Source organism: Mobula hypostoma, chromosome 6 (genome assembly GCF_963921235.1).
Source record: "Mobula hypostoma chromosome 6, sMobHyp1.1, whole genome shotgun sequence".
In the NCBI taxonomy this organism is placed as follows: domain Eukaryota; kingdom Metazoa; phylum Chordata; class Chondrichthyes; order Myliobatiformes; family Myliobatidae; genus Mobula; species Mobula hypostoma.
In genome coordinates this window covers 64,007,425-64,028,000 of record NC_086102.1, presented here as the reverse complement: position 1 = coordinate 64,028,000, position 20,576 = coordinate 64,007,425, and the positions used below count along the sequence as shown (strand labels likewise).

The following is a 20,576-nucleotide window of genomic DNA, read 5'->3' as shown; positions in this document are numbered from 1 at the left end:
TGGATTGGTGCCTTACAGTCTAGTATTTTCTCACTTAGACTTGTTAAACCCAAAGGTCCCAACTCTGAAAGTGACTCCGCAGCTGACAAGGAAGGGAAAGGAAAGTTGGTGTAGGCGGTATGATAAGCCCAGGTCCATCTAAACAGTGGGGCACGGTGAGTGTGAGCAGCAGCAGTATCCTGGATCGGTTGTGACAACTATGAATGGTGCCATGAAGGTGGGTACCACCTGGATACGAAATGGTACACACCGGATATGCAGCGCCCACAGCTTCCCGCAGGATGGTGTGACTGCTGCCATCCGGGGTACGTACACTGTCTCAATAGCCTGAAGGAGCACCCTGTCCATGACTGTTGATGCAGTCCTTGGTGTATCACAGAGGCAGAAAGGTTTTGGATAATAGCCTTACCCTAGTATGTTACGACCAGACTGATGCACATGACCTCTGTAATGGAGGCATTGGCTAACAAGACAGCAACAGTGCTCGTGCGTGCAGAGGATGCATTGTTCAGAGTGCCAGCTGACACTGATCAGAATTTAGCTGGTTGCCTTTCAGAATCGGATGGTCTTAGACTACTGTCATGGTCCGGTCCGTGAAGTCCGCATTCCGGTTCACGGTCCGGTCCACTGACCCTTGCTCCAGGTTTTCCTGTCTACCCTGTTTCTGTTGAGCACTAATTGAGGCAGCTGATTCTCGTTGGGATTGGCTGCATAAATACCTCCAGAGACCAGGGCGTAGCGGCTGGATTGTTCTTGTCCTTACTCCTTGTATCCCTTCCCCTGCCTTCTGTTTCCTTGCCTTGCATTGCCTGAAGCCTTGCCTTGCCTCGTCTTGCTGGTAACTCTCGCCTTGTCTTGCCTGAAGTCTTGTGTTGGAGCCACCCTGTACTTAGCTCCCTTCCTGTCCCTTGCCTCCGTCGGGTAAGTCAGGCCAGATTGCCGTTACCCTGCGGTGGGTTCTGTCCCTTTCTGTCCCTTGCCTCTGTCAGGTGGAGTCCCATGCCCCGCCCAGGAGGAGCTTCAAGACTCCAAGTCTCCGGCCTCGAGCCCCGCCTCAAGTCTCCGGCCTCGAGCCCCGCCTCAAGTCTTTGGCTTCGTCCTGCCTGCCAGCCAAGTCACGTCCTTGCCTAGTTCTGGGGTCTGAGCCAGAGGCAAGACCCAGATACTGGGTCCTTGTCCAGTTTCTGGCTCGGAGTCCAAGCCCGGGCTCCTAGCTCTCTTGTCCAGTCCTGTTCCGGGTTCCCGGTTTTCGTGTCCATGTCCTAGCCCTCAATCTGTATCCTAGTCCTGTCCCTAGTACTTCAGTGTCTGTGTCTTGCACTTGGGTTCGTCCGCAGCCACCACCTTATGACAACTACCTGCTCACGGAGTAATGAGGCGCCTATGCTGTGACTGGCCAGGAATGCTGCACCTGGATCCCCGATAAGTCTGGGAACATCACTCAGTGGCTGATCACATCCAGCAGTCAGTAATTAAGATTAAGAAAGTAAGGCGGGGGGCAGTTCCATAGCTATTACACTCTGCAGGCAAGCTGGTGGCTTTTGGGGTCACTAGGAAGTTGATGGTCTACTGTAGTACACTGGATAGTGACAAATGGGCTTGTTTTACGGGGTATTGCAGTTTTGTATTTTTGTAGTTTCTTGGGGCGTTTGTATACTATCATGAGGACCAAATTGTCATGGTGACACGCCATTTGAGTGTAACGTGAAGGGTTAAGTTTCCTACTTGTGGAAAATAGTTTCTGCTATGCTGGTTGCTGATTGGCCCATTCAAAGGACGTGACAGCTCTCTCCCAGGGTCCGGCTTTTGCACCACTGCACTGGTTTCTGGTTTTGGACACACAGGGGTTTAAGAGTAGTGCACAGGAGATGCTCTGTCTCTTAGCTAGGGACTGCCTTCAGACTGGGTTACGATCAAGGATGAAGAACCATTTAGAAAGTGTGTGCAGGTAAGTACACACTTAGATAAAGTACTGTACAGCTGTTTGATGAATGTTTAATGTTGTAATTGTGTAACTTGGGACTTAACCAAGTACCTGTTTGAGTTAGAAATGTTATTGTATGTTTAGTGTCGTAGTTTTATAACTTAGGGGCCTTAGATAAGCATTTAAATATTTGGTTGGGTGTTTCACAGTTTGCTTGTAAATAAATGGTTAACACGCTTACTCGTGATTAGAGCCTTCTGTCCCAGTTACCGAATCCGCGAATCTGCTTACGCAAAACAAGGTACTGAATGAATATTTCACATCAATGATTTGTTTTATTTTCAGGTCAGTGATCAGCTATTCAACTAATTTTTTTTATTCACAATCTTAAGCAATGAGGAACAGGAGTTTAATTTAAGTCCTGGGATGATCAAGGAGGAATCTTGCCCTTAATCTGTTCCCAAATACACACGCGCACACAAGCTCACACACTCAGTCAGAGTTAATGGATAGCATTTTGGAGTCAGAATACCGATTTCAGATATGGTGAAGGTCTTGGAAGTGCTGGTGTTCCCAAACATCTTATGCCTTTGTCCTGCTGGTGAAGGTGGTCAAGGTTTGTGAAACTGCATTGGACTAACCTGGGCAAGTGCATGTAGTACATTTTGTAGGTGGCACACATCTCTAGCCACTGTGTTTAGAGATAGAAGGAATGAATGTCTTGGGTGGTACAAAGGATATCAATCAATCTTGCTCTTTTGTCTTCCATTGTGTTGTTGGATCTGCATCTATCAAGGTAAGAGTGTGTATACCATAACTTGCTTTCAGAACTTGCATCTTCTGTTGCCTTTGGAGTATCAGGAGCTGAATCACTCATGGCAGGATATCTGGCCTCCAACGTGCATTTACAGGTGCAGTATTTATGTGGCTGGTGTAGCTGAGCTTAAGGTGAATGGCAACTACCCCCATGATGATGGTGTGGGAGTCAGTGATGGTAACGCCAATGAGTCTGGTGTTTTGACTTTGTGTTACAGGAGAAAGTCATATTCTAGTCCTTTCCTAGCACTGTTTTTTTACATTTATATTACTTGCCACTTATCAGCCATAGCTGATTGTTATTTCAGTGTTGCTGCACATGGGCATGAACTGTTTCACTTACTGAAGATTTTTGAATAGAATTGGACAGAGTAGTCATCAGCAAACATTGTTTTTTTCTGATCTCAGGATGGAACTAAGGTCATTAGACTTAGAACATAGTCCTGAGGACCCCCTGCCTTGACGCCCTGTGTCTGATATTTTTGACTTCTAACAACTGCAACCATCTCCCTTTTTTCTTGATGGCCTTCAGTCTTATCGTGTTTTCTCAGTGTCACATTTGATCGGACGTTGCCTTGACATCTATGGCATTCACCCACATTTCATATTGGGTTTCTGACTAAGATTGCCATGAGGTCTTGAGGGTTGAGTTGAACTAGCAAACCCAAACTGGACATCAATGAAAAGATTAAGCACTGCTTAACATCGTCTATTGATTTGGTGATGATTGAGAATCGACTGTGTGGTAACTTGCTGATAATCTGCCAGTGTTGCAACCGCACAGGAACAATAGGTTCAGAGAACACGTATTGCCAATGGGAACTAGAAAATGCCCATGACTTAATGGGTGGAGACCCCTTACAGTGGCTGCATGCAGTAAACATTAACATATTTTTAGCATGAACACATAGCATGGTGTGATCACTCACTGGCACATTTGTTGTAGGGACCTAGCATGCTCCTTTTTGTCCTTGATTTACATATCCAACAAGCCTACGCTGGTTTCAGTGCACTGCTGGGCACCCTATATAGAGCAATCTCTACCAGAGAAGTAGATGCCACACTTCTATCAGAGATTCAGTTCAAGCACACTGGAAAATTAGGTGCCTATTCTAAGTCTGTAAAAGTGGTGTTCTGAATTTCAATTTCTAACCCAGCATATCAAGAAAAGGATTTGCATTGTTATACTTCCTGTGCAAGCATAAGTGAGTGGTTATTTCAGAGTGCTTTCATTATTCTCTCAGTGAGAGACCGTGATAACCAGCAAAAAGGCCACAATTACTCTTTCACTTCAGGAAGCTGCCCTCTATAATTTCAGATCAAAATATCAAAAGTTCTATCAGCACGTCACAATGGACTCTGCAAATTTATTTGTAAAAATACCAAATGAGAATAAAGGCCAAAAGCTCTGTCAGGGTCGAAGACAAAGGAAAGTAGGATATCATTGTTTCAAATGACATCCAGAAATTTCACATTTCACTGCTGTTTTTAGGAAGCTGCTTTTAACCACCCGAACCGTTACCAGTAAGCTTATGCAAAAATTTGAAAGGAATACCATACGAAACATAAAATCTGACAATAAACTTGGCAAAAATTCACTTTGCAGTCTTTTGCCACAATTCAAATTTCCATTTACCATTGATACTGCTTTTAATAGATGAAATCTACTATTTAATTTCAAAATCTGAACACTTGGTTATGAAAACCTGTTCTGAAGACTTCAAGTATTTTTTATTAAAATCAACCATCTTCCATGCCAACACTTAAAGCTTTTAATCTGAATTTTAACAGACAAAACTAAATGAGGACAATGCTCTTTGAATGGTGGTAATGTCATAAATATATTAATCTTCTGGAAAATCAGCATTTATTGTACATCTCCATTACCCTACAGTAGGTGGTGATCATCTTGAATCATTATTGTACTAAACCGGGTAGAGGTAGACCTATGCTTCTGTTAGGGAGATAATATCAAGATTTTAAACCCTGTAATGAAGAAGGTCCAGTGACAGCTACTTAACAAGATAAGATTCCATGGTATTACAGGCAAGATACAAGCATACCGCCATTTTTCTCAGCAGTTGATCGGGACAGGACTGCACAAACACGTGCAAGTCAGTCCGTGAGTCAGCGGGAGTATTTAAAAGAGCAGTTTGACGGAGCGGGCGACGGAGTAGAGGGAGACAGAGTAGGAAGGCTTTGGCTCGAGAGGCTTTGGCGAGCAGAGGCTGAGGACGAGCTTCACTCCCAGTGAGGACCCCTCAAGAGTCTTTGGCGAGGAGGCTGAGATAGGAGACTACCCCACAGTTGGAGAGGGGGAGAAGTGGTGAAGAGATGACCGCTAGGCTGACTCAGTGTGCTGTGTGCATGATGTGGGAGGTCAGGGACACTGAAAGTGCCTCTGGCTCCTACACCTGTGGAAAATGTGTCCAGTTTCAGCTTCTGAAGAACTGTGTTGCAGCACTAGAGAGGCAACTGGATGACGTTAGGTTCATCTGGGAAAACGAGAGTTTTCTGGACAGGACCTACAGTGAGGTCATTACACCCAGGATACCGGAAGAGAGAACGGGGGCGACGATGAGCAAGGAAAGGATGCTTGAAGTACAGGAGACCCCGGGGGATGTGCCTCTCGTAAACAGGTTCTCCCTCTTGGAAGCTGTCGGGACAGAAGATGATGCCAGCCTGAGAGGCGGTCAGGTCTGCGAGTCAACAATTGGCGCTGAAGCAAAGCCGAGGAGACAGACATCAGGCAGAGCCGTGGTAGTAGGGGACTCCATAGTGAGAGGTACAAAAAGGGGTTTCTGTGGCAACAGGCGAGATTTAAGGATGGTGTGTTGCCTCCCTGGTGCCGGGATCCCGGATGTCACGGACCGCTTGCAGGGAATCCTCAAGAGTGAAGGTGAACATCCGGAAGTAGTGGTGCATGTTGGCACAAATGACGTGGGGAAGAAGAGGAAAGACAGCGTGACTTCAGAGAACTCGGAAGAAGGCTGAAAAGCAGGACTTCCAGGGTGGTTATCTCCGGTTTGCTTCCAGTTCCTCATGCTGGAGTGGGCAAGAACAGGGAGATAATGGATCTGAATGTGTGGCTGAGGAACTGGTGCAGGAAGCAAGGATTTACATTGTTGGATCACTGGGGTATGTTTCGGGGTAAGGATGAATTGTACAAAAGGGATGGGTTGCACCTTAATAAGCGAGGCACCAGCATTCTGGCAGGCAGGTTTGCCTCTGCAACACGGGTGTGTTTAAACTAAGTAGTGGGGGGGAGGGGACAAACTGGAAACATAAGGATGGAGATAAAGGGAAAGTGAGAATAAGAAAAGTTAAGAATGACAGCAGAATCAACAGAGCAGAAAGCTCAAGAAGGAATCGTACAGTATGGCCATGTGAAATAGGAATTGATATGGGAGATGAGAGGAGTAATGAATTAAAAGTATTATATATGGTTATTATATAAAGTATTATATAAAAGTATTATATATTATATAGGTTAACTAAAACAGCTGGCCTGGGCAAGCAAGGGGCTTGGACCCGGTGGGAAAGTGTTGAACAACGACACCTATCTTGGAATGTTCTGTGGCAGATGGAACCGTTCCGCATTTCTTTTCTATGCACAGCAGCGTACGATCTGCTCCCAACACCTGCCAACCTCAGCACCTGGTATGATGACAAGACAGACAGGTGTGCGAGAAGGGAACACTTCAACATATCTTGAGTGCATGCAGAGTCAATCTTTCCAGCGGCATGTACACTTGGTGACATAACAACGTTCTCAAAGTTGTAACAGAAGCGGTTGAGCAGAGAGTACTGCAGCACAATTTATCTCATGCCCCATGCTGCACAGAACATTGCATATCATTTGTGAAAGAAGTCTCCAAGTCAAGGGTGTACAGCGCAGGCTCACGATCAAGCATACTTTCTTCAGCCAATGATTGGTGCATCAAGGCTGACCTGGACGGGTAAGGCAGTTTCCCGGAGCAAATAGCTTTCACAACATTGTGTCCAGATATAAACGTATGGTCTGACACCAGTAGAGAAGCAGTTATTGGTGAACTCATAGTTCCCTGGGAAGACAACATCGATGAAGCCCATGAGCGCAAGTTAACCAAGTAAGCAGAATTAAGATCAGAGTGCAGAGACAGAGGGTGGAAGGTCTCATGCTATCCATTCAAAGTAAGCTACCATGGGTTTATTGTGTTCACTCTCCAGAAGTGGCTGCATGACCTTGGCTTCATTAGAAGAGAAAGCAAGTCAACCAGCAGGGCTGTAGCTGAGGCAGCAGAGACAGGATCATCATGGGTGTGGACCAAGTATGTCCAGAGGGGCAGATAGTCAGACAGTGTATACATCTTTTGCAAACCCTTCAGTAGTTGCATGGACACCTGAAGAGCAGACTATCTGTTGGATGGAAGCGACCAACAACTCTGATAGAGAAAGATGCCAAGTTTTTCAGCTCACCAGTGGGTGGTGGTGCTTTAGCACTGCTGGCCCACCACCTCGAGGGAGTCTTGACCATAAGCGGGCTGAAACTCCTGAAGACAGGTGGCAGATCAACCGATTATCCCACTGGTGATAGCACAGGACAGTTAACATCTTAGTCCACGTGTAATTTGTAACTCTATGAATGCACGGAGTATAAGAAATAAAGTAGAGGAGCTTGAGGCACAGTTGGAAATTGGTAAGTATGATGTTGTGGGAATAACAGAGACATGGCTTCAAGTGGACAGGGCCTGGGAAATGAATATTCAAGGTATACGTCCTATTGACAGGACAGACTGATGGGCAGAGGGGGTGGGGTGGCTCTGTTGGTGAGGAATGATATTCAGTCCCTTGTGAGGGGGGACATAGAATCAGGAGACATAGAGTCAGTATGGATAGAACTGAGAAATTCTAAGGGTAGAAAGACCCTAATGGGAGTTATCTACAGGCCCCCAAACAGTAGTCTGTATGTGGGGTGTAAGTTGAATCAAGAGTTAAAATTGGCATGTCGCAAAGGTAATGCTACAGTTGTTATGGGAGACTTCAACATACAGGTAGACTAGAGGAATCAGGTTGGTACTGGACCCCAAGAAACGGAGTTTGTGGAAAGCCTCTGAGATGAATTCTTAGAACAGCTTGTACTGGAGCCTACCAGAGAGAACGCAATTCTAGATTTAGTGTTGTGCAATGAACCGAATTTGATCAGGGACCTCAAGGTAAAGGAGCCATTAGGAGGTAGTGACGATAATATGATAAGTTTTAATCTACAATTTGAGAGGGAGAAGGGAAACTCGGAAGTGTCAGTATTACAGTTGAACAAAGGGAACTGTGGTGCTATGAGGGAGGAGCTGGTCAAAGTTCAATGGAACAATACTCTAGCAGGGATGACAGTGGAACAGCAATGGCAAGTGTTTCTGGGAATAATGCGAAAGGTGCAGGATTAGTTCATTCCAAAGTGGAAAAAAGATCCTAATGGGAGTAAGAGGAGGCTGTGGCTGACAAGGGAAGTAATGGACAGTATAAAAATAAAAGTGAAGAAGTATGACATAGCAAAGATGAGTGGGAAGCTGGAGGATTGGGAAACTTTTAAAGAGCAACAGAAGGTAACTAAAAGGACTATACGCGGTGAAAAAATGAGGTACGAATGTAAACTAGCCAAGAATATGAAGGAGGATAGTAAAACCTTCTTTAGGTATGTGAAAAGGAAAAAAATAGTTAAGACCAAAATTGGGCCCTTGAAGACAGAAACGGGTGAATTTATTATGGGGAACAAGGAAATGGCGGACGAGTTAAACAGGTACTTTGGATCTGTCTTCACTAGGGAAGACACAAACAATCTCCCAGATATAATAGTGGCCAAAGGACCTAGGGTAATGGATGAACTGAAGGAAATTTATATTAGGCAGGAAATGGTGTTGGATAGACTTTTGGGTCTGAAGGCAGATAAGTCCCTGGGACCGGATGGTCTGCATCCCAGGGTACTTAAGGAGGTGGCTTTAGAAATCGTGGATGCATTGGTAATCATTTTCCAATGTTCTATAGATTCAGGATCAGTTCCTGTGGATTGGAAGGTGGCTAATGTTGTCCCTCTCTTCAAGAAGGGAGGAAGAGAGAAAACAGGGAATTATAGACCGGTTAGCCTGACGTCAGTGGTGTGAAAGATGCTGGAGTCAATTATAAAAAATGAAATTACGACACATCTGGATAGCAGTAACAGGATCAGTCTGAGTCAGCATGGATTTACGAAGGGGAAATCGTGCTTGACTAATCTTCTGGAATTTTTTGAGGATGTAACTATGAAAATAGACGAGAGAGAGCCAGTGGATGTAGTGTCCCTGGACTTTCAGAAAGCCTTTGATAAAGTCCCACATAGGAGATGAGTGGGCAAAATTAGGGTACATGGTATTGGGGGCAGAGTACTGACATGGATTGAAAATTGGCTGGCTGACAGAAAACAAAGAGTAGCGATTAATGGGTCCCTTTCGGAATGGCAGGCGGTGACCAGTGGGGTACAGCAGGGTTCAGTGCTGGGACTGCAGCTGTTTATAATATATATTAATGATTTAGATGAGGGAATTAAAAGTAACATTAGCAAATTTGCTGATGACACAAAGCTGGGTGGCAGTGTGAAATGTGAGGAGGATGTTATGAGAATGCAGGGTGAGTTGGACAGGCTGGGTGAGTGGGCAGATGCATGGCAGATGCAGTTTAATGTGGATAAATGTGAGGTTACCCATTTTGGTGGTAAGAACAGGAAGGCAGATTATTATTTAAATGGAGTCAAGTTAGGAAAAGGGGAAGTACAGCGAGATCTAGGTGTTCTAGTACATCAGTCACTGAAAGCAAGCATGTAGGTACAGCAGGCTGTGAAGAAAGCTAATGGCATGCTGGCCTTCATAACAAGGGGAACTGAGTATAAGAGCAAAGAGGTCCTTCTGCAGCTCTACAGGGCCCTGGTGAGACCACACCTGGTGTACTGTGTGCAGTTTTGGACTCCAAATTTGAGGAAGGACATTCTTGCTATTGAGGGGGTGCAGCGTAGGTTCACAAGGTTAATCCCCGGGATGGCAGGGCTGTTATATGTCGAAAGATTGTAGCGACTGGGCTTGTGTACTCTGGAATTTGGAAGGCTGTGAGGGGATCTTATTGAAACATATAAGATTATTAAGGGATTGGACACGCTGGAGGCAAGAAGCATGTTCCCGCTGATGGGTGAGTCCAGAACCAGAGGCCACAGTTTAAGAATAGGGGGTAGGCCATTTAGAATGGAGTTGAGGAAAATCTTTTTCACCCAGAGAGTGGTGGAAATATGGAATGCTCTGCCCCAGAAGGCTGTGGAGGCCAAGTCTCTGGATGCTTTCAAGAAAGAGATGGATAGAGCTCTTAAAGATAGCGGAATCAAAGGTTATGGGGATAAGGCAGGAACTGGATACTGATTGTGGATGATCAGCCATGATCACAGTGAATGGCGGTGCTGGCTCAAAGGGCCGAATGGCCTACTCCTGCACCTATTGTCTATTGTCATACTATTCTGCAGGGGTCGGTGTTGGGACCACTTCTTCTCATTTATATGTCAATGATTTGGATGATAGAATTGAAGAGTTTGTAGCCAAGTTTGTGGATGATAAAAAGAAAGTTGAAGAGGCAGTTAATGTTGAGGGAGCAGGGAATCTGCGGAAGGACTTAGATTAGGAGATTGGGCAAAGAAGAGGCAGATGTAATGTAGTGTGAGGAAATGCATGATCATGCACTTTGGTCGGAGCAATAAAGGCATAGACTAATTTATAAATGAGGAGAATATTCAGAAATCAGAGGTACAAAGGGACTTGGGAGTCCTTGTGCAGGATTTCCTGGAGGTTATCTTGCAGATTGATTTGGTGGTAAGGAAGCAAATGAGAGGACTAGAATACAAGAGCAAGGACATAATTCTGAGACTTTATAAGACATTAGTCAGACCACACTTGGAGTACTGTGAGTAGGTTTGGGCCCCTTATCGAAGAAAAGATGTGCTAACATTGGAGAAGGTCTAATGGGCTGCTTTGTCCTGGATAGTGACACAAGTGCCTGCAGATGCTGGGATCTGGAGCAATAAAGAGCAAACAACTGGAGGAATGTGGTGGGTCAGGCACTATCTTTGGAAATTAAGGAATAAATGACATAAAACATCAGCTATCCTCTAGATGTTTTTTCCTCTCCTGGCTGGAGCTGAATTTCTTGACATTCATTGGCAAATGTACCATCACATTCTGGTGCCTTGTAGCTGGTGTATTGGCCTGGAGATGAATCACTCATCACAGATGCCCAGCTTTGGACCCTGCATCATAGTCACAGATTTTATGCTGCTGGTCCAGTTGAGTTTCTGATTAATGGTAACATCCAACGTATTGATAGAGTGGGCTATGGTGGTGTAAAGGAGAATGAAATAGTCTCTAGTGGGTAAGGAGACAGTCTCGTTGGAGAAGATAATTGCATTCCACTTACTTGAATCTTATTTTCCACTGATCAATTGGTGCCAGAACGAAGCAGGGATAGACCTGGCTCATTTACTCAGCTATTAGAAAGTGGATTATACTTTTGAAATCATCACTGAGCATCACACCCTTGACTTCATGATGGAAGGAAGGTTATTAATGAAGCGACTGAAAATAGCTCAGAATCAAACCTTGCCCTAAAGAACTCCTACAGTCATGACCTGAAGATGGATGATTGGCCTCCAATGATCAACCATCTTCCATTGGAGTGTTCCCATTTGGTGCTGCAAGGCTATACTTTGTCAAACACTACCTTAGTTTCAAGGATAATCACACTCACATCATCTTTGGAATTTAGTTCTTTGGGCCTGTTTAAAGTAGACAATTACAAGGCATGGAATTGAGTGGTTCTAGAAGAACAGAGACTGAGCATCAGTGTTCATGTTGACCAAGAGCTGTTTGATAACTCTACTAATAACAATTATTTTTCTCTTTGCGAATGATTAAAAGCAAAGATTAATTGAACAGTAAATCATAAACACAAGAGATTCTGCAGAAGCTGGAGATCCAGAGCAACATACACAAAATGCTGGAGAACTCAGCAGGTCAGGTAGCATCTATAGAAATGAATAAATAGTCGATGCTTTGGGCTGAGACCCTTCATCAGCACTGGAAAGGAAGGGGGTAGATGCCAGTGATTGAACAGTAGTTAGCTAGATTAGATTTCTCCAGCTTTATGTGAACACAATATAATGAGCTATTATTTATATGGTTGGGTAAATAGAAACAGTGCTTCTAGCTGCTACTAATATCATGTGACATGAACTGAATTAGCTGAAGTATGGCCTATATGATGGTGGGGAAGTCAGGAGAAAGCAGAGATGGATCACCTACTCGAACCCTGGACCCCACCATCAATGAAGACTCCTTATACCACCATCTCTTTAACGGCACAGCACTTTATAACTAAATCTAGAGGACTGCAAAGTTTGCCCTGACTGCTTACTACTGTCCACTGCACACAGGTTTCTGTGTCATTATCCTGTATTATAATTTCATTTTTAAGTATGCCCGTTGGTATAATGTGTAATGCAGTGATATTATGACATTTTCTTCTTTAGAACACTGTATAAGTTTCCTTTTTAAAGACACTGTATATAATTCTAAGCATGTCCAGTAGATCAGATGCAGAATAAAAAAAAGAGTTAATGTTTCCATCTTACAGATATAAGGACTACGATCATTGGAGCTTACACTGGCAATGAGGTTAAACAAACAGCAACTCATAAGTTGTCTTGGCCAATTTGCTTTCATCTTGTTCAAAGCACTTCGTGAATACTGCAACCATTTCTATTCATTTAAGATTCAAGATTGCTTAATGTCATTTCCAATGCACAAGTGTAAAGGAGAATGAAATAATGGTTACTCAACACAAAAAAAAACCACAATAATTTAAAAAAAACAGAAAGAATATAAATACATAGGATAGCTTAAATACATAGATTGATTCTAAGTCCATAAGGTGATGCTAAGCACAGGAGTTTCTCTACATAAGGTGACTCTGACAGGAAATGATAAATTAAATTAATGAGAAACAGTCCATGAGTAGGGTGGGTGGGATCTTTTATGATGTTACCGGCTTTTTTACTGCAACTTTCTATATATGTGTCCTTTACAGTAGATAGGCTAGTGCCGGAGATGCGTTGGGTAGTTTTGACTACCTATTGTGGAGCCTTCCGACCGCAGTGCAGTTTCCATATTATGCGGCAATAGAGCATGTTAGGATGCACTCTACAACGCAACTGTGGAAGGATGTAAGTATAGATGTGCATCATCCAGCTCTCTTCAGCCTCCTCAGAAAGTAAGACACTGGCAAGCTTTCATGATTGTGTACAATGTGTTCTGAGATCATGAAAGGTTGTGTGAGATGTGCAGTCCCAGATGTTTGAAACTGCTCGCTGTTTCTACTGTTGTACCGCCAACATAAATAACAATTTCCTTTCTTGTTGACGTTAAGGAAGAGGATATTTGCTTTGTACCAGGCCTTGAGCTCTTCCAATTCCTCTCTGTCAGGCGCTTCATTGTTGTTGGTGATGAGCCCCACCACTGTTGTGTCATTACCAATCTTGTCAATGTGATTACTTGGGTGTTTCGCCACAGTATTTATATTTCAGTGAGAGTTGAACATTGAACGTGCCACTTGGAAGAGTTAAGAAACTGATTCCTCTCATCAGAGGTAAATCTGAAGAGGCATGAATACTTTAGACAAAAGAAGATGTTTCTGAAAGTAGATTGTTGATAGGCGTGCAAGAGATATGTACGAAGAAAGTGTTATTATATGTAATGTTACCCAAATTACGTTTTTAGTTTGCTATTCGATGCACTTGCTTAGACTGGTCAAACATAAAGTTAGGAGTAATATGAGGAAATTTTTCTTTATGTGAAGGAGGGCCAACACACACAGTAGATGTAAACAGTGTAACAATAATCACTCAAATCATCTGAAAAATAGCTGAAAGCTATAATGAAAAATTTCAGTAAGATTTTTTTTAATGAATGGATGATTGGGCTGAATTAACTTATTAAAGACTAGTTTTGTGATGTACAGCAAAACATACAGCGAAATGCATCATTTGTGATAAATTCTATCAGCGAGGATTGTGCAGGGGCATTCCACCAGATTTGCCATGCTTCCAGTGCCAACAGAGCATGCCCACAACTTACTAACCCTAACTGTACATCTTTGGAAAGTGGGAGGAAACTGGAGCACCTGGAGGAAACACAAACAGTCATGGGGAGAACGTGCACACTCCCTGCAGAGAGCGGTGGGAATTGAACCATGATTGGTGATCACTGGTGCCGTATAGTAATTGCATTAATTGCTTTACTACCATGCTATTGTGTCACCTCCACTGTTCAGTGATTTTTGTGCCTAGTACCTGACTGTGATTACAACCTTCCAATAAAACACATTCCATCATTGCCCAGTCTGGTTACCACTGTCAGAAACACTGGGAGGCTGAAAACAGAATTCTTACTCAAATATCAAATATGGTTTGCTTTGAATGAAAGAATTTCATACCAGAAAATCTTCAATAAAAATGCAGCAGATGGCTGCATTTAGTGAAAGAATAACATTTATGATTTTTTGAGGATGAAGAAGTTTTTTGCTGTGTTGCACTATTCAAATAAGTCAATCTGACTTGTATTGAATTACTTGCATATTTCACTCTGTCAATTGCGCAGCTAGGCAAAAACTTAATTAGCATAACAGAACCTGTTTCTATATGCTTTGGAAATAGGAAACCACTAAGATCGCCCCTAAAACACCAAGAAATTTTTAAAGATCTTCAGTACTGTCCTATGAACAAAATATTAGAAGGAATCTTCATGTTTTCTTCATTTTATTTGATAATTAATTTAGATTACAGCAATACCAGAGGGGGGTAAGACAAAATCTCTGAATGGCAGTCAAAATCATTCAACTGGTTAATAAGGAATTCAATCAATTTTTAATTAACATGGCTGGCATCTCTCCTGTCAGGGTTAGAAACCCAATAGCAGTGATCAAAGTGTAGTGTATGTAAACAATCGAGTTGTCATAAAGGACATACTGTATGAGAGCATCTGAGCAACGTAGGATAAACTTTGGCATTCTTACTGTGTGTAAATTTGAACAACAGGAAAGCAGAGTATGATTTAAAAGGGGAGCATTCATCTACCAAAGTGGCCAGTGCATCCTAGTACACCAATCGCTGACAGAAAACAGATTTCTTTGTTCAGAGAGTGGTGAACCAGTGAAATTTTCTGCAACACAAGATGGTCAAGGCCACACCATTAAACAAATGAAGGAGACAAATTTCTGGAATCAGAAAACTCACCAAAGAATACTGGAAGTGAGTGGGAATAAGGTATTGAGATCGAGGAGCAGCCGTAACTATATTAGATTCAGTTCAAGCTTAATTATCATTCTAGCATACATGAATACCCAAGAGTACAGACAAGCAAAACTGCATTACTCCAGGGCCAAGTTGCAAAACACAGCACAAGGCACATGTAGCAATATAAGATAGCAAGCACATCTAAGATGTCAGTAAAATACAGTCGCACAAAAAAATATAGTCCAAGACCCTGTGGTCCATGAACGTTGCAGCAGTCTGCAGTTGATCACAAGACAACGTCTTCTGCCAAGTGAACACTGGAGATGGGAGTAGCATCGACTCCAGCTTGCATGGCACACCACACTGCCTCCAGTAGAGTGCCCTGCCTCCAGTACCCCCTTTCCTGGCGAGCTGTAAACAGGTGACACCACTGCTTGAGGCCCAACCCTCGCTACGTCTGAGGCCATGCACTTCCTCCGCCGGTCTCCCTTGCCGTCCGTCAGTGAATCAGACTTACAGCATTCCATATCAACAGTGTCCAACAGGGTCTTGCAATCACAAGAAAAGCGACTAAGACAATCGCTCACTGTTAGTCTGCACACCTCCTCCAACGCCTCTCTGATGCAGGCAGCAACACGATCTGCACAGTGCAGATCCTTCGGTTTCTTCACCAACGAGCAACCCACTGATGGGGTAGACCTGCAGTGCCCTAAGTTCTTAATGTTCAGTAGGGTCTTACAAACATTAAAAAATACAGTTAAAAAGGACAATAATAGCTTTGGTTGGCCTCATAGAAGCTGTTGCAATCAAACGCACCAACACCTCATAAATGTTGCAGAAGGTTTGAAAAGCTGAATACCTATTCCTGTTTTTTATTTTCTGTAGAGTTTCCTCATGTTTCTGAAGCACTTTTTACAGCTCTGAGAAGTTCCATATCTAACTCCACACTTTCTGCATGTTATTTTGCTGACAACTCGCAAGGACAGACACCTCACTGATGATAAGGGATGGATGACAAAAATTGAAGCTGCTTTAAGTAGTGAAGATGAAGGCATCAAGCAGCTGTGGTAGTTGACAAGTGGTATTAGCTTGAACCTGCAGATTGGAAGCAATGGACCTCAGCTGCATACTTGAGTCCAGAAGATGTGTCAGGCATTACCCTATTACGCCTGGTAACTGTTAAACCACAATGGTGCAAGGTGGCAACTCAGAGAACCAGAAGTCTATGATAAAGTGCAGGAGCTCTACAGTTTTACTTCAGAGAAAAGATTTTCAAGGCAAATAATCTGGTGAAAATTAAGGTTGAAGGCAGAACGAAATGTGCTCAAAATGAAACCATTGAAGAATGTAACAGAACACGGAACATTCGGCAGGCTGCTTCAGCAAACTTCCTCGTGCCATACAAAACAGAAGAGGTTTCTTTGACGAAGTGATAGAGAAAATGCAGAATCACCTTAATCAAGCTTATTTGTAAATCACTGAAAGTTACAAATTTAGGACTGGAAACAGAAGGTCAGGCAAGAGAATTTGTGTTTCCATGGTGATGTTAAATAAATTGTTGTACTGTAACTGGATTGAGAGCTGCTGCATATGTTTGCATTCAGCTTGACAGTGTAGCAAATTCAATCTAAATTATTAAATGCAAAGTAATGCATTATTAAATCAGAGGTACATTAGCAATATTGAAAAGATACTTTGGGAGATCTATAGAAAAGGTTTAGAGGGATATGGGCCAAGGACAGGCAAACTGGACTGTCTTAGATGGGACTTGTGTTTTGATGGTAATCAACAGGCATGAAACAGCACATATTGATGCCTTCCTCATCATTTTGGGGGATTTTAACTAGGCTGGCTTGATAAAGTCATGAAATAATTATTATCAACAAATCACTTGTAGTACCACAGGAAATAACACACTGCACCACTGTTACACAATGTTCAAAAGTGCCCACTATGCTATCCCATGCCCACACTTTGGTAAGTCTAATCACGTGGCTGTACTTCTACTCCCTGAGTGCAGGCAGAGACTGAAGACTGCAGCACCAGGAGTGAGGACCAGGAAGGTATGGACCAGGGAGGCACAGGAGCACTTAGAGGACTGGACAGTGTTCAGAGAGCCATCTTTGAGCCTGCTTGAGTATGTCACAGTTGTCACTGACTTCGTTAAAACCTGTGTGAATGAGTGTGTGCCTACAATTATCTGTACTTTCCGAAACCAAAAGCGACGGATAAAAGAGGAGGTTCATAGTCTGCTGAGGACTGTGGCATTTAAGTCTAGTGATCCAGGTCTGAATAAGAAAACCAAGTATGACTTGTGGAGGGTTATTTCAAAAGCGAAGAAACAACTCCAAGTGAGATTGGAGGTGATAACCGGATGCATGCCAAAATCTGGCAGGGTTTGCAGGCATTAGTTCGTACAAAGCAAAACCCAATATTATGAATGACAGTGATGCTTCACTACCAGAACAGCTCAATGCCTTTTATGCTAGCTTTGAAAGAGAGAATGAAACAACAGCTATGAGGATCCCTGTAGCATCCGATGACCCTGTGATCACTGTCTTGGAGGCCAACATCAGGTTGTCTTTCAAGCCAACAGGGCCAAGTGGAGTACCTGGTAAGGCTCTGAAAACCTGTGCCAACCAAATGGTGGGCGTATTCAAAGATAGCTTCAATTTCTCATTGCTACAGTTGGAAGTTCCCACCTGCTTCAAAAGGGCAACAATTATACCAGTGCCCAAGAAGAGCAGTGTGAGTTGCCTCAACAACTATCGTCCAATAGTGCTCATATCTAGGGTGATGAAATGCTTTGAGAGATTAGTCATGGCTAGAATCATCACCTGTACCACGGTGGACCTAAACTAATTGCAATTTGCCTATTGCCACAATAGGTCTATAGCAGATGCAATCTCAATGGCTGTTCACATGGCCTTGGATCACCTGGACAACACAAACACCTATGTCAGGATGCTGTTTATTGACTATAGCTCAGCAGTTTTAAAAAAAACTGTACCTCCCTCTGCAACTGGATCCTTGACAACCTAACCGGAAGAGCACAATATGTGTGGATTGGAAATAACATCTCCATCTCGCTGATAATTAACACTGGCACTCTACAGGAATGTGTGCTTAGCCCAGCTCTTCTCCTTCTACACCCATGCTTGTGTGGCTAGGCATAGCTCAAACAACATCTATAAATTCGCTAATGACACAACCGTTGTTTGCAGAATTTCAGCTGGTGATGAAAGGGTGTACAGGAGTGAGATATACCAGTTAGCTGAGTGGTGTTGCCACAGCAATAACCTTGCACTTGACGTCAGCAAGACCGAAGGGCTGACTGTGGACTTCAGGAAAGGTAAGACGAGGGAACACAAACCAGTCTGCATAGAGGGATCATAAGTGGAAAGAGTGAGCAAATTCAAGTTCCTGGGTCTCAATATCTCTGAGGACCTGACCTGGATGAAACATATTGTTGCAGCTATAAAGAAGGCAAGACAGCTGCTATATTTCATTCGGAGTTTGAGGAGATTTGGTTCATCAACTAAAATACTCAAAAACTTCTACAAGTGTACTGTGGAGAGCAATCTGACTAGCGGCATCACCATCTGGCAAGGGGGCGGTGGGGGGGGGGGGCTACTGCACAGGTTTAAAATACGTTGCAGAAACTTGTAAAATTAGTCAGCTCTATCATGGATACCAGCTTCTGTAGATCCAAGACATCTTCATGGAGCAGTGCCTCAGGAAGGTGGCGAACATCATTAAGGATCCCCACCACCCAGGAGATGCCCTTTACACACTGTTACCATCAGGAAGGAGGTACAGAAGCCTGAAGGCACACACTCAGTGATTCAGGAACAACTTTTTCCCCTCTGCCATCCGGTTTCTAAATGGACATTGACCTTGTGAACACTACCGCACCACTTTTTTTTATTTCTGTTATTTGGCACTACTTATTTTAACTTAGCTATTTAGTAGACCCATATACACTTCACATAACTCATTTTTTCTTGATATTTATTTATCATGTATTTCATTATAGTGCTGCGGTGAAGTTAACAAATTTCACGAGATAGGCTGGTGATATTAGACCTGATTCTGATTCTGCCTCATGATTTATGACACAAAAGGCTATCAAATGAGAGCCTTAACCAAGTAAAATAACTACATCCATGGAAACAGCTTCTAAAAATGGCAAAGTATTTCAATTGGTAAGTAAGCCCAGTGCTAATGCATGTACCAGCAATGAAGTTGGGAACTCTAACATTAAGCCTGTGTTATATGTACAAGTGGCCACATCTGTTGTCCAGCAGTCATCTGGAACCTCACCAGTGGCCATCAGGTCCAGTGGATTTATACATTTTTAAGCCTGCTAAGACACTGAATGCATCCTGCTTTTGAACGATAACTTCTTCCAGAATTCCACGCAATTTTCCAATGACATTGCCCTCCTTCATGAACAGAGACAGGAAATATTCATTTAAGTCCTCACCTTGAACCTCTACTCATCACACAGATGCCATCTTGGTCCCAACAGAGCCCTAGTTTTACCCTAGTTACCCCTTTGCCTTTAATATACTTGTATCATGTTTTGGACTTTTTATTAATCTGCCAGTGATATTTTAGCTCCCTACTCTAAGCATTTTCTTCTTTAAGTATACCCCTCTCCACAGTCTCCGTACTCCTGAAGGTCCTCCCTGTTTTCAGTTCCCTATGCTTGCCACATGCAGCCTTTAAGATCCCTTGACACTCAGGGTCCATAAACATGTTGTCCCTACTCTTCACCTTTTGGGAGCTTAATGGCCTGGATCTGTCATTATTTCACTTTTGGAAGATTCAGAGTAAGCCAATCTGCAAGAAGCTTCCAGTGTACTGTTGCCAGCTCCTGTGTTATCACATTGAACTCAATCTTTCCACCAATTTAGGACCGTAAATTTTGAACCTTCCATAATACATAAAAGCTGCAGAACCATCATTACTATTTCTGAAATATTCTTCCATTGATACATTAACCACTTGCACAGCTAGGATTAGGTCCAGTTCTGCTCCTTTCTGGGTTTGAAAAGATTTCCTGAATACAAAGTTTAAAAAAAAATTATCACCTCCAAATTTGTTACTGGGAAAGTTGGAACCCTTTCTGCTATTACTCTTACCTCTCTGAAAGAAGAGCCTCATTCAAAAGTGAAATTGTTGATTAATATAAACAGAAAATTTTCAATAGCATATATGCAACAAAAGAAACTGTATGTCATAAAGTTAAAATGGAAGTTAGTGACATTGGTGTAAACATCTATGAATATGCTGAGCATCAATTATGGGCAGAGATCATTTCAGCCAAACATATTGCAGATTTTGAAGACATTTCTCAAAAAATTCTTCATCACCCACCTCACCTACCCCTCCCTCCCCCAACACACATACACACACACACACACACGCACACACACACATACACACACGCACACACACACACACACACACACGCACACGCACACGCACACGCACACACAC

At 43.1% G+C, this 20,576-nt stretch overlaps 1 protein-coding gene and 1 long non-coding RNA gene across 4 annotated transcripts in view; one reads left to right on the top strand and one right to left on the bottom strand.

The window, feature by feature from the left end:
• Positions 1-20,576, bottom strand: part of LOC134348068 (interleukin-1 receptor accessory protein-like 1) — a 1,445,875-nt gene that overhangs the window by 268,330 nt on the left and 1,156,969 nt on the right. The window lies entirely within an intron of this gene.
• LOC134348069 (uncharacterized) overlaps positions 1,726-20,576 on the top strand; it is a 68,429-nt gene continuing 49,578 nt past the window's right edge. The window contains exon 1 of the long non-coding RNA XR_010018347.1: positions 1,726-1,948. This is a non-coding gene — a long non-coding RNA (uncharacterized LOC134348069). The remainder of the gene's footprint in view (positions 1,949-20,576) is intronic.